This window comes from Aethalodelphis obliquidens, unplaced genomic scaffold, assembly GCF_003676395.1.
Source record: "Aethalodelphis obliquidens isolate GAN/ISIS:26980383/991018 unplaced genomic scaffold, ASM367639v1 scaffold70, whole genome shotgun sequence".
Taxonomy (NCBI): Eukaryota; Metazoa; Chordata; class Mammalia; order Artiodactyla; family Delphinidae; genus Aethalodelphis; species Aethalodelphis obliquidens.
Genome location: NW_020838014.1, coordinates 972,930 through 987,928, shown reverse-complemented (window position 1 = coordinate 987,928; position 14,999 = coordinate 972,930). Strand labels below are relative to the sequence as shown.

At 39.4% G+C, this 14,999-nt stretch overlaps 1 protein-coding gene across 7 annotated transcripts in view; it reads left to right on the top strand.

Annotated features, from left to right (window-relative positions):
• Nucleotides 1–14,999, top strand: part of ST7L (suppression of tumorigenicity 7 like) — a 151,956-nt gene that overhangs the window by 102,100 nt on the left and 34,857 nt on the right. The window lies entirely within an intron of this gene.

Below are 14,999 nucleotides of genomic sequence, written 5' to 3'. Positions count from 1 at the left end.
AAACTCTTGAGCCTGAGCCAAGATGCCTGCCCCTTCCTGACTCTCTGGTGGGTGACTCACTCTGTGGGACGTGCGCCCCGCAGTGGCGTTTCCTAGAAAGGCATGGCAGCGTGAGCGTCGAAAACCTTAGGAGGGAGTGGGTGGCACGGAGAAGTGGATGTCCCCATGGGTGCGGGGAGTGTGGCCTGCATTGCTTCTGCCCTGTCTGCAGCCTCTTCCTGCAGAAGAACCACGCCCACACCTGGTGTTGGGGTCCGGTGGGGGTATGTTAGAGCAGAGTTTCTGAAACTTCCGGGGTCTCAGTATCCCTTTACACTCAAAAATTATCAAGGACCCCAAAGAGCTTCTATTTAGGGGCTTGCCTGGTGGCGCAGTGGTTGAGAGTTCGCCTGCCGATGCAGGGGACACGGGTTCGTGCCCCGGTCCGGGGAGAATCCCACATGCCGCGGAGCGGCTGGGCCCGTGAACCATGGCCGCTGAGCCTGCGCGTCCGGAGCCTGTGCTCCGCAACGGGAGAGACCACAACAGTGAGAGGCCCGCGTACCGCAAATAAAGAAAGAGCTTTTATTTATATGGGTTATATCTATCCATGTTGAAAATTAAAATGAACACAAGAGCCAAAGTGAAAGTGCTCCCAGTGGCCAAAGCTGGACAATTTGAGCAACAAAATAGTTTTGGATTATAACCCAAAGTATAGTGTAAATGTGCTTGAGTCCATACTGATATAAATGATTGGTAAATAAATATATGGGGAGGAGAGACAGATCTCCCATACAGAACAATTCCAAATAATTTACTTCGCCCTTGAGGAGGTGGAGTATAACTCCCCATTCCTTAGGTGAGGGCTGCAGGTTGTGACTTCCAGAGTACAAAACAGAAGAGTGTGAGGGGGAGAGGGGAGTAACTTTACAGTGGAGAAACTTGACAAACCTCAGTCAGTGGATCAAGGTGAGCATCAACAGTGATAAGTCGTGTTGCTAGTGTGTACACTTGATACGATGTGATGAAAATGACACCACCTCTGTGGTTTTCCTCCACATAACCCAAGTCTAACTATAAGAAAAACATCAGACCAATTCCATCAGAGGGACATTCTACAAAATACCTGACTAGTAATCACTCCACAAGGCTGTCAAGGTCATTCAAAACCAGGGAAAGTCTGAGAAACTGTCACAGCCAAGAGGCACCTAAGGAGTCATGACAACTAAATGTAATGTTGTATCCTGGTTGGGATCCTGGAAAAGATAAAGAGCACTAGGGGAAAAGTGAGGAGATCTGAATAACATATGGATTTTATTAAATAATAATAATGTCAATATTGGTTCATTAATTTTGGCAAATGCACCACACATTTGTAATGAAAGGAAGATGTTAAAAATAGGGGAAACTGGGTGTGAGGTACCTGTGCACTCTCTGTACTATCTTCGTAATTTTTCTATAAATCTAAAACTGTTCTAAAAATTAAAGTTTGTTTTAAAAGATTAAAATCTTTAAAAATATTTATATATTTTAATTAATTTAAAATTAACAATAGTAGGGAATTCCCTGGTGGTACAGTGGTTAAGAAACCACCTTCCAATGCAGGCAACGCGGGTTCAATCCCTGGTGGGGGAACTAAGATCCCACATGCTGCAACAAAGATCCCATGTGCCGCAACTAAGACCCGAAGCAGGGTCTTAATAAATATAAAAAAAATAAAATTAACAATAATAAACTCAATACTTGCTAATATTAATGTTATGTCCTATGAAAAATAACTATAATTTCCAAAACAGAAGAATGGCATTATGTAACATTTTTGCAAATATCTTTAAGGTCTGGCTTAATAGCAGGATCCTCATATTTGCTTCTACATTCAACCTGTTGTGATATTGCATGTCTTATAGCTCTGGAAAACTCCACTCTACACTCAAGAGGGAATGAGTGTGAGAAGGTCAAATGACATCTTAGTAGTATTATGAACATTTTTGAGAACTGCTGCCTTAGCGATCTCATCCATTACTATGATTCTAGATTCCCAATTAGAAATCCCTAACTTTGAAACATCTCTACTGAGTTCTCTGGTCATGTTTGTCATCATACCCTTGCCTTCCCCCCACCCCCGATCATCTACGCTTTCGACACTTCCCAGTCCGTGTCAGCATGATCATCATTCCGCAAATCATAGTAGCTCTGTGAAGTTAATGTGCAAAGTTCTGTGCTTCCTTCCTGTGATGCAACATCATTTAGTAATGGGAGATATGACCGTCTCATTTTTGGTAAACAGCTGAGAAGTGTCACAAACCCTAAAATATCAAATGCATAATAAATGATTTTTGGATGAGTATAGACAATTCCGGAATCAGAACTCTTCCTTTCTGATGAAATCTCCCTCTGGCCCCTGCATATCAGCCTGAGTTTCTACTGTGAATAAGTCTGTGATTTAGTAAGTTTGATATTTGCTTTGCTTTAGCAAAGATTAATTTCTCTCATTGCCATAGCCAGGTAAACCCAATGTGGCCAAGAGATACACATTTAGGGCAGCTTCCTGACTTTAGAAATTAGGTTTGGGGGCTTCCCTGGTGGTGAAGTGGTTAAGGATCCACCTGCCAATGCAGGAGACACGGGTTCGAGCCCTGGTTCGGGAAGCTCCCACATGCTGCAGAGCAACTAAGCTCGTGCGCCACGACTACTGAGCCTGCGCTCTAGAGCATGCAAGCCACAACTACTGAGCCTGTGTGCTGCAACTGCTGAAGCCCGTGTGCCTAGAGCCTGTGCTCCGCAACAAGGGAAGCCACTGCAATGAGAAGCCTGAGCTCTGCAATGAAGACCCTACACAGCCATAAATAAATAAATAAATAAAAGAACTTAGGTTTGGGGCTTTCAGTTTCAGTAGAGATGTTTCCATCCACAGAATGCTACTCACAAACCACAAGGGCTGCTATCCTGTCAACCAAATAATGAACATTGTTGGTCCACTCTGGGCAAGTAGCTCTTGGAGCTTCAGTCTCCCAAATGATCCAGATACCACTGTCATTTTCTGAGTCATCTTGTATACTTTTGTGCCTCATCTTTTATTATGTATTTTTTTTTCAAAGTCTCTCCCATCTGCTATTCTGTTCCCAGAGACAGTACCCTCAAGCAGTCCTTAGACCCTCATACCTGAGCTATCAAAGAAACCCCCACTGGATCTGCTCAGCCTGCAGTCAGACTCTTTTCTCCAAATGTCTGGCTTTATTATTTAATTTAATTAAGTTAATTAATTAATTAATTTATTGGCTGTGTTGGATCTTCGTTGCTCTGCGTAGGCTTTCTCTAGTTGTGGCGAGCGGGGCCTACTTTTTGTTGCAGTGGGTGGGCTTCTCATTGCGATGGCTTCTCGTCACAGAGCACAGGCTCTAGCTTCATGGGCTTCAGTAGTTGTGGCATGCGGGCTCAGTAGTTGTGGCATGCGGGCTCAGTAGTTGTGGCTCGCGGGCTCTAGAGCGCAGGCTCAGTGGTTGTGGCGCATGGGCTTAGTTGCTCCTCGGCATGTGGGATCTTCCTGGACCAGGGCGCTAACCCATGTCCCCTGCATTGGCAGGATTCTTGGAGGATTCTTAACCACTGCGCCACCAGGGAAGTCGCCCAAATGTCTGCCTTTATCACACTGCTCCATCATTAAAAACCTTCAGTAGTTCCCCACTGCCTGAATAATGACACAGAAACTCCTTAGCCTGTAATCCAAGCCCTAAAACAATCAGGCTTCGCTTAACAGTTTTGTCTGTCACCCCCTTGTAAAGATTCTGCTTCAGCTAGAAAGGCATTCATTCTGTGGGTTTTTTTAAATTGAGTTATACTTGATGAATAAAATTGCATATATTTAAAGTGTAAAACATAATGATTTGATATACATACACATTATGAAATGATTCCCACAATTAAGTTAATTAAGACTTCCATCACCTCATACAGTTACTTTTTTTTTTGCAAGAATGCTTAAGATCTACTTTCTCAGAAAATTTCAAGTATACATTACAGTATTATTAACTATCTTCACCATGATGAACATTAGACCCTCCAAATTTATTCATGTTATAACTGACAGTTTGTACCCTTTGACCAAACTTTTCCCATTTCCCCCACCCACCAGCCCCTGGTAACCACCATTCTACTCTCTGTTTCTATAAGTTTGACTTTTTTCTTAGATTCCACATGTAAGTGATACCATAGAGTATTTGTCTTTCTCTTCTGGCTTATTTCACTTAGCATAATGACCTCAAGTTTCATCTGTGTCATCACAAATGGCAGGATTTCTTCTTTTTTTATGGCTGAATAATATTCCATTGTATACTACATTTTCTTTATCCATTCATTTGTCAATGGACACTTAGGTTGTTTTCATATCTTGGCTATCACGAATAATGCTGCAGTGGACATGGTAGTGCAGGTATCTCTTTGGGATACTGATTTTGCTTTCTTCAGATATATTCCCAGAAGTGGGATTGCTGGAGAATATGGTAGTTCTATTTTTACTTTTTTGAGGAACTTCCATACTGTTTTCCATAGCGGCTGTACCAGTTTACTTTTCCATCAACAGTGTACAGGGTACCCCTTTCTCCACATCCTTGCCAACATTTCTTATCTATTGTCTTTTTGATGATAGCCATTCTAACAGGTGTGAAGTGGTGTCTCTGCACTTTGCTGATGATTAATGATGTTGAGCACCTTTTCATGTACCTGTTGGCCGCTTGTATGTCTTTTTTGGAAAAATGTCTATTCAGTTCTCTTGCCCATTTTTAAATTGGATTATTTGTTTTTTGTTTGTTATTGAGTTATGAGCTCCTAGATATTAACCCCTGGTCAGATACATGGTTTCCAAATACTTTCTCCCATTCTGTAGATTGCCTTTTCATTTTTTTGACTCTTTCCTTTGCTGTGCAGAAAAGGTTTTTCATTTGATGTAGAATCACTTGCATAATTTTGCTTTTGTTGCCTATGCTTTTGGCATCTTATCCAAATATCATTGCCAAGACCAATGTCGAAGAGATTTTTCCCTATGTTTTTTACTAGGAGTTTTACAGTTTCAGATCTTACATTTAAATCTTTAATCCATTTTGAGTTAATTTTTGTGAGTGGGTAAATAGGGGTCCAATTTCATTCATTTTCAAAAAAAAAATTTATTTATTTGGCTGTGCCGGGTCTTTTTTTTTTTTTTTTTTGTGGTACGCGGACCTCTCACTGTTGTGGCCTCTCCCATTGCGGAGCACAGGCTCCGGACGCGCAGGCTCAGTGGCCATGGCTCACGGGCCCAGCCGCTCCGCGGCATGTGGGATCTTCCCGGACCGGGGTACGAACCCGTGTTCCCTACATCGGCAGGCGTACTCTCAACCACTGTGCCACCAGGGAAGCCCACCGGGTCTTTTTTTTGTGTGCCTGCATTGGATCTTTGTTTCTGTACACGGGCTTTCTCTAGTTGCGGCGAGTGGGGACTACTCTTCGTTGGGGTGCACAGGCTTCTCATTGTGGTGGCTTCTCTTGTTGCAGAGCACGGGCTCTAGGCACGTGGGCTTCAGTAATTGCAGCTTACGTGTTCAGTAGTTGTGGCACGCAGGCTCTAGGGCACGTGGGCTTCAGTGGTTGTGGTGCACGGGCTTAGTTGCTCCACAGGATGTGGGATGTTCCTGGACCAGGGATCAAACCTGTGTCCTCTGCATTGGAAGGCAGATTCTTAACCACTGCACCACCAGGGAAGTCCCTGCGCCGGGTCTTAGTTGTGCCATGCAGGATCGTTTTAGTTGGTACATGTGGAATCTTTTTTTTAAATTGTGACATGTGGGATCTTCATTGCAGCATGCAGGATCTTTAGTTGTGGCATGTGGGATATTTAGTTGCGACATGCGAACTCTTAGTTGTGTTATGTGGGATCTAGTTCCCTGACCAAGGATCAAACCCGGACCCCTGCATTGGGAGTGCAGAGTCTTAGCCACTGGACTACAAGGGAAGTCCCCAGTTTCATTCTTTTGAATGTGAATATCCAGTTTTCCCATCACCATTTGTTGAAGAGACTATCGTTTCCGCATTGTGTGTTCTTGGTGCCCTCGTCAAAGTTGTTTTGTTTTGTTTTGTTTGCGGTACGTGGGCCTCTCACTGTTGTGGCCTCTCCCGTTGCGGAGCACAGGCTCCAGACGTGCAGGCTCAGTGGCCGTGGCTCACGGGCCTAGCCACTCTGCGGCATGTGGGATCTTCCTGGACTGGGGCATGAACCCGTGTCCCCTGCATCAGCAGGCGGACTCTCAACCACTGTGCCACCAGGGAAGCCCTGAACTCTCTATATGTTCCATTGATTTACATATCTGTTTTTATGCCAGTACCATACTGTTTTGATTATTATAGCTTTATAATATAGTTTGAAGTCAGGACGTGTAATGGCTCCATCTTTGTTTTTCTCAAAATTACTTTGGCTATTCAGGGTCTTTCGTGGTTTCATACATTTTAGGATTGTTTTTTCTATTTCTATGAAAAAGGCAGTTGGAATTTTGATAGGGATTGCACTGAATCTGTAGATCACTTCTGGTAGTAAGGACATTTTAACAACATTAATTCTTCCAATCCAAGAACATGGGATATCTATCTATTTATTTGTGTCTTCTTCAGTTTCTTTCATCAATGTTTTATAGTTTTCAGTGGATAGGTCTTACACACCTCCTTGGTTAAATTTATTTCTAATTTTGTTTTTGATAATACTGTAAATGAGATTGCCTTCTTACTTTCTCATTGTTTTCTGGCTGTTTTGTAGTCCCTCTATTTCTTCCTGTATTCATATCTTCCTTTGTGATTTGATGATTTTCTGTAGTGGTATGCTTTGATTCCTTTCTCTTTATCTTTTGTGTATTTACTATAGGTTTTTGCTTTGTGCTTACCATGAGGCTTACATAAAATATCTTATAGTTGTAACAGTCTCTTTTAAGCTGATAACAACTTTGATCACATACAAAAATTCTACCCTTTTACTCCTTCCTCATTTCATGTTTTTGATGCAACAATTTACATCTTTTTATATTGTGTACCATTAACAAATTATTGTAGCTATATTTATTTTTAATACTTTTGTCTTTTAATCTTTATAGTGGAGTTAAGTGATTTACACACCACCATTACAGTAGAGTATTCTTAACTTGATAATATACTTACATTTACCAGAGAGTTTTATACTTTCATATGTTTTTTCACATTACTAATCCATATTTCTTTCATTTCAGCTTAAAGAACCCCCTTTAATATTTCTTATAAGGCAGGTCTAGTGGTGATGAATTCCCTCAGCTTTTGTTTGTCTTGGGAAGTCTTATCCCTCCTTCATTTCTGAAGGACAGCTTTGCTGGGGAAAACTTTTTGGTTGGAAGTTTTTAATATCAGTACTTTGAATATATTGTTCCACTCTCTCCTAGTCTGCAAGATTTCTGCTGAGAGCCCCACTGATAGCCTTATGGGGGTTCCTTTGTATGAGATGAAGTTTTTTTTTTTTTTTTCCTCTCACTGCTTTCAAAATTATCTTTGTATCTGATTTTTGAAAGTTTTATTATAATGTGTTTTGGTGAAGTCTTCTTTGAGTTGAATCTATATGGGGACCTGTGAGCTTCATGTACTTCAATGTCCATATGCCTCCCAGATTTGGGACGTTTTCAATTATTTTTTCTTTAAACTTTCTGTCCCTTTCTCTCTCTCTCTTCTCCTTCTGGGACTCCTGTAATGCAAACACTGTTTTACATTGTTTTACTTTATGGTGCCCCATAAATCATGTAGTCTTTCTTTATTCTTTTTCATTCTTTTTTCTTCTCTAACTGGATGATTTCAAATGACCCATCTTTGAGTTTATAGATTTATTTTTCTGCTTGACCAAGTCTGTTGTTGATCTTTTGATTGCATATTTTATTTTATTTTTTTTTTTATTTTTATTTTTTTTTTCGGTACGTGGGCCTCTCACTGTTGTGGCCTCTCCCATTGTGGAGCACAGGCTCCAGACGCGCAGGCTCAGCAGCCATGGCTCATGGGCCCAGCCGCTCCGTGGCATATGGGATCTTCCCAGACCGGGGCAAGAACCTGTGTCCCCTGCATCGGCAGGTGGAATCTCAAACACTGCGCCACCAGGGAAGCCCTGCATATTTTATTTTATTCACCCTATTTTTCAGCTCCAGAATTGTTTTTCTGTTTTTTGGTTTTTTTTTTTTTTTTACAATTTTTAGCTCTTGTTGAACTTCTTTTTTTTTTTTTTCCCCCACACTGCATGGCATGTAGGATTTTAGTTCCCCAACCAGGGATCAAACCCATATCCCCTGTGGTGGAAGCATGGAGTCTTAACCACTGGACCACCAGGGAAGTCCCTCTTGTTGAACTTCTTGTTTGGTTCATATACTGTTTTCCTGATTTTATTGAATTATCTGTCTGTAGTCTCTTGTAGCTTGCTGAGCTTCCTTAAAACAGTTATTTTGAATTCTTTGTCCAGTTCTTTGTCTTGCACAGTGTTAAAGTGGTGTGTGTAGGGGAGAAACGGGGGCTGGAAGCCCTGGTCCTCAGGCAGTGCAACAGCAGCTCCTTCTGATGGAAAGGTATGGCAGCGTCCTCCCTGGGGGTTTGTAGTGGCAATGGCTGTTGGTTACCTCAGTAGTGAAAGCTTCCAGTGTCCTCTGTGGAGCAGACCACTGGGATCTTCACTGTCAAACACTACAGAGTCTTGCACTGTGAAAGCTGCATGGAGTCCATGGCTGTCATGAGGGTTGTTGAGGTCCTCAGCTGCAAAGCAGAGCAGGCTGCTGCTCTGGGACTATGTATCTGCGGCCTGGCTTATACTGATAACCCCTGACTTTATTCTTTATTCCTAGATGTTTCCAGATATCTCTGCTAAGCCAATCTGCCTAGCAGTTCTTTCTGTGTGGTTATTGTCCATTTTTTGCTCCACTATGTGGCTGGAGGTTCTTTTTTTTTTTTTTTTTAATAGATTATTTCCAATCTTTTTTTCTTAGAATATCTTTATTTCCCCTTTATTTTTTCTAGTTACATTGAGATATAATTGTCATACAATACTGCATAAGTTTAAGGTGCAGAGGTTCTTAAATGAATGCTTGGGCTTTCCCAGGTCTATTTTAGTTCATGGATAGATGTTTAATTTTTCTTTAATTAATTACTTTATTTATTTATTTATTTATTGCTGTGTTGGCTCTTTGTTGCTGCACACGAGCTTTCTCTACTTGGGGCGAGCAGGGGCTACTCTTCGTTGAGGTGCGTGGGCTTCTCATTATGGTGACTTCTCTTATTGCAGAGCACAGACTCTAGGCATGCAGTCTTCAGTAGTTGTGGCACGCAAGCTTCAGTAGTTGTGGCACATGGGCTCTAGAGTGCAGGCTCAATAGTTGTGGTGCAGAGGCTTAGCTGCTTCATGGCATGTGGGATCTTCCCAGACCAGGGCTCGAACCAGTGTCCCCTATATTGGCAGGTGGATTCTTAACCACTGTGCCACCAGGGAAGTCCAAACAAGTGGTATTTGAAATTAAAAACACAATGCCATTTACATTAGCATCCCCCAAAAGTGAAATAGTTGGGGATAAATCTAACAAAATATGTACAAGATCCTCATGTGGAAAACTACAAAATTGTGATGAATGAAATCAATAACTAAATAAATGGAGAGATAGTCCATGTTCATGGATAGGAAGACTCAATTTTGTCAAAATACCCATTCTTCCCACTTGATTTTCCAAAACTTGGAAGAAACCAATTGTCCATCAACAAGTGACTCAATAAACAAACTGTGGTGCATTTAGACAATGGAATATTATTCAGCACTAAAAAAAGTGAGCTATCAAGACATAGAGGAACCTTAAATGAATATTACTAAGTGAAATAAGCCAGTCTGAAAAGTATACGTACTATATGATTTCAATTATATAATTACAATTATATTACATTTTGGGAAAAGTAAAATATGGAGACAATAAAAGCATCAGTGGTTACCAGGTGTTTGGGGGGAGGGAGTGATATAAGGCAGAGCACAGAGGATTTTTAAGACATAGAAACTATTCCATATGATACTGTAATGGTGGATACATATCACTGTATATTTGTCAAAACCCATAAAATGTACACCACCAAGAATAAACATTAATGTAAACTATGGACTTTGGGTGATAATGATGTGTCAATGTAGGTTCATAGATTGTAACAAATGTACCACTCTGATGTCGGATTTTGATAGTGGGGGAAGCTGTGCATATGTAGGGGTAAGGGATATATGGGAAATCTATGCACCTTCCTCTCAATTTTGCTGTGAACCTAAAACTGCTCTAAAAAACAGCCTAATTTTTTTTAAAAGGACACTAAAAATGGGCAAAGCCTATGAATAGACAATTCTCAGAACTACAAATGTTTATTGAGCATTGGTAATCAGGGAAATATGGAATAAAACAATAAGATACCACTTATTTACCCATCAAACTGGAAAAAAATTAAAATACTTATGTCCAAATTTGGTAAGGATATAGGGAAATTGGCAATAATATATTGTTGTTAAAAGTGTAAAGTGGTAAAATCTTTTTAAAGGACATTGTGGTAATATGTATCAAAATTGAAAACAGGCATGCCCTTTGACCTAGCAGTTTCACTTCAAGAGAAATACTCACATATTTCTCCAAGATATATGTGTAATACTGATTGTACCATAAATCTGGACATAACCTAAATTATGATATATGCACAGCTTGGAATATTACATGGCAACTACAAAGAATAGCAAATAACCTAAGTATGTTGCTAAGAGTATAATATGAGTAGTTGATGCCAATTCTATTAAAATAATTATGTATACTTTATGATAGCAAGTGCATAACAGTATCTGGAAGGAAATAGGTAATTATGCTTAACTCTAAGAAGGAGTATGGAGGGACTTCCCTGGTGGTCCAATGGGTAAGACTCCGTGCTCCCAGTGCAGGGGATCCGGGTTCGATCCCTGGTTGGGGAACTAGATCCTGCATGCATGCCACAACTAAGAGTTCGCATGCCACAACTAAGACCTGGCACAGCCAAAATAAATAAATAAATAAATAAATAATTTTTTAAATAAGAAGGGGTATGGAATGGGGGATATGGTGGTAGAGGGATTTTCACTTTTTACATAGTGATTCAGATATATATATATATATATATATATATATATATATATATATATATATAAAAAATCTGTATATTTTCTTTTCCTATATAGGTTATTGCAAAATATTGAGTATGGTTCCCTGTGCTATACAGTAGGTCCTTGTTGGTCATCTATTCTATATATAATAGTGTGTATATGTTAATCCCAAACTCCTAATTTATCACTCCCCCCCTTTCCCCTTTGGTAACCATAATTTTGTTTTCTATGTCTGTGAGTCTGTTTCTGTTTTGTAAATAAGTTCGTTTGTATCTTTTTTTTTAGATTCCACATATAAGCAATCTCATATGTTATTTGTCTTTATTTGTCTCTCTGTCTGGCTTACTTCATTTAGTATGGTAATCTGTAGGTCCATCCATGTTGCTGCAAAGGGTATTATTTCATTCTTTTTTATGGCTGAGTAGTATTCCATTTCATATATGGACAGTATCGTCTTTATCCATTCAGCTGTTGATGGACATTTAGGTTGCTTCCATGTCTTGGCTGTTGTAAATAGTGCTGCTATAAACAGTGTGGTGCATGTTTCTTTTTGAATTAGAGTTTTCTCTGGATGTATGCCCAGGAGTGGGATTGCAGGTTCATATGGTAACCCTAGTTTTAGTTTTTTAAGGAACCTCCATCCTGTTCTCCACAGTGGCTGTACCAATTTACATTCCCACCAACAGTGTAGGAGGGTTTCTTTTTCTCCACACCCTCTCCAGCATTTATTACTTGTACACTTTTTGATGATGGCTGTTCTGACTGGAGAGAGGTGGTACCTCATTGTATGATTTTCTATATTGATTTCCTGTTTTCAATTTCATTGATTTCTTTATTTTTAAGAATAAATTCTTTTTAAAAAAATATTTATTTATTTTGGCTGTGTTGGGTCTTAGTTGTGGCATGCGGGATCTTCACTGAGGCATGTTTAGTTGTGGCATGTGAACTCTTAGTGTGGCATGCATGTGGAATCCCCAACCAGGGATCAAATCCAGGCCCTCTGCATTGGGAGTGTGGAGTCTTACCCACTGGACCACCAGGGAAATCCCATTTTCATTGATTTCTGCTCTAATTTTTATTATTTCTTTTCTTCTGCTTACTTATATTTGATTTGCTCTTCTTTTTCTAGTTCCCGAAGGTGGAAGCTTACATTATTAATTTTAGATTTTTTTTTCTAATATGTGCATTCAGTGTTATAACTTTCCCTCTAAGGATTGTTTTTGCTGCATTTCATAAAATTTGATAAGTTGTATTTTCACTTTTATTTAGTTTAAAATATTTTAAAATTTTGTCTTGTGATTTCTCCCTTGACCCAACTGTTTAGAAGTGTGTTGTTTAATCTCCAAGTATTTTGGGATTTTCCAGCTATCTTTCTGTCATTGATTTCTGGATTTTTTAAAAAAATATTTATTTATTTATTTATTTGGCTGTGCTGGTTCTTAGTTGCAGCACGTGGGATCTTCGCTGCGGCATGCGGGATCTTCCTTGTGGCACGCGGGATCTTTGTTGCGGCATGCAGGCTCTTTAGTTGCGGCATGCATGTGGGATCTAGTTCCCTGACTAGGGATTGAACCTGGGCCCCCTGCATTGGAAGTGCAGAGTCTTACCCACTGGACGACCAGGGAAGTCCCTGATTTTTGGATTAATTCCATTGTGGTCTGAGGAAAGACATTGTATGATTTCTATTCCTTTAAATTTGTCAAGGTGTGTTTTCTGGCCCAGGATGTGGTCTGTCTTGGTGAATGTTTTATGTGAGCTTGAGAAGAATATGTATTCTGCTGTTGTTGGATGAAGTGGGCAGTAGATGTCAAATACAACCAGTTAATCGATAGTGCTGTTGAGTTCAATTATGTTCTTACTGATTTTCTGCCTTTTAGAGTTGGCCACTTCTGATAGAGGGGTGTTGAAGTCTTCAACTGTAATAGTGGATCCATCTATTTCTCTTTGCTGTTCTATCCATTTTTATCTCGTGTATTTTGATGCTCTCTTGTTAGGTATACACATTAAGGATTGATAAGTCTTCTTGGAAAATCGACTCCTTTATCATTGTGTTATACCCCTCTTTATCCCTGATAATTTTCCTTACTTTGAAGTCTGCTTTGTCTGAAATTAATACAGCTACTCCTTTTCTTTTTTTATTTTAAAAGTTTTTTATTGAAGTATACTAGACTTGCAATATTATGTTAATTTTCCATGTGCAACATAGTACTCCTGCTTTCTTTTTCTTTTTTAAAGTTATTTTTATTTATTTATTTATTTTTGGCTCACACTGGGTCTTTAGTTGTGGTATGTGGGATCTTCACCACAGCATGTGGGATCTTTAGTTGCGGCATGCGGACTTCTTAGTTGCGGCATGTGGACTCAGTTGCGGCATGTAATTTCTTTAGTTGCAGCATGCATGGGGGATCTAGTTCCCCAACCAGCGATTGAACCTGAGCCCCCTGCATTGGGAACACAGAGCCTTACCCACTGGACCACCAGGGAAGTCCCCACTCCTGCTTTCTTTTGATTAATATTAGCATGATATATCTTTCTCTGTTCATTTACTTTTGATCTGTATGTTTCTTTATATTTAAAATGGGTTTTGTGTAGACAACATACAGGTTGCATATTGTTTTTTGATCCACTCTTACGATCTCTGTCTTTTAATTGGCATATTTAGACCATTGACTTTAAAATGATGACTGACATAGTTGGATTGATATCTACCATATTTGTTTCTGTTTTCTATTCATTGCCCTTGTTCTTTGTTCCTGTTTTTGCCTTTCATTCTTTTTCTGCCTTTTATGGTTTTAATTGAGCATTTTACATGAACCCATTTTCTCTCTTTAGCATATCAATTATAATTCTTTTTTACAAATTGAAGGTTTATGGCAATCCTTCATTATCAGATGATGGTTAGCATTTTTTTAGCAATAAATTATTTTTAAATTAAGGTGTGTACATCGTTTTTTTTAGACATAATGTTATTGCACACTTAATAGACTACAGTATAGTATAAACATAACTTTTATATGTCCTAGGAAACCAAAACATTCATGTGACTCACTTTGTTGAGATATTTGTTTTATTGAGGTGGTCTGGAACCAAACCCTCAATATCTCCTAGATATGCCTGTATAGATATATTTATATTTGTACTGCTTGGTGTTCTCTGAGCTTCTTGGATCTGTGGCTTGGTGTCTGATATTAATTTGGGGAAATTCTCAGTTATTATTGCTTCAAGTATTCTGTTCCTTTCTCTCTTTCTGGTATTCCTCTTACATGTATGTTACACTTCTTGTAGTTGTCCCACATTTCTTGGATATTCTTTTCTGTTTTATTCTCCATCTTTTTTTCTCTTTGCTTTTCAGTTTTGGAAATTTCTATTGAGATATCCTCAAGTTCAGAGATTCTTTCCTCAGTTGTATGCCATCTACTAAATGTGCTCATCAAAGGCATTCTTTATTTCTGTTACAGTGCCTTTGACCTCTAATATTTCTTTTTGATTCTGTCTTAGAATTTCCAGCTCTCTGCTTACATTACATTGTCTGTTCTTGCATGCTGTCTATTTTGTCCATTAGAGTGCTTAGTACTTAGTCATAGTTGTTTTAAATTCCTGTTCTGATATTCCCAACATATCTGCCATATTTGAGTCTGTTTTTGATGTCTCTTCAAACTGCTTTTTTACCCTTTAGAATGCCTTGTAATTTTTTCTTGATAGCTGGACATTATGTACTGGGTAAAAGGAACTTCAGTAAATAGACTTTTAGCAATGTGGTGGTAAGATGTGGGAGGAGAGGAAGCATTCTATAGCCCTTGATTAGGTCTCAATTTTTTTAATGAGCCTATTCTTCTGAACTATGAACTTCCCAAGTGCTTCT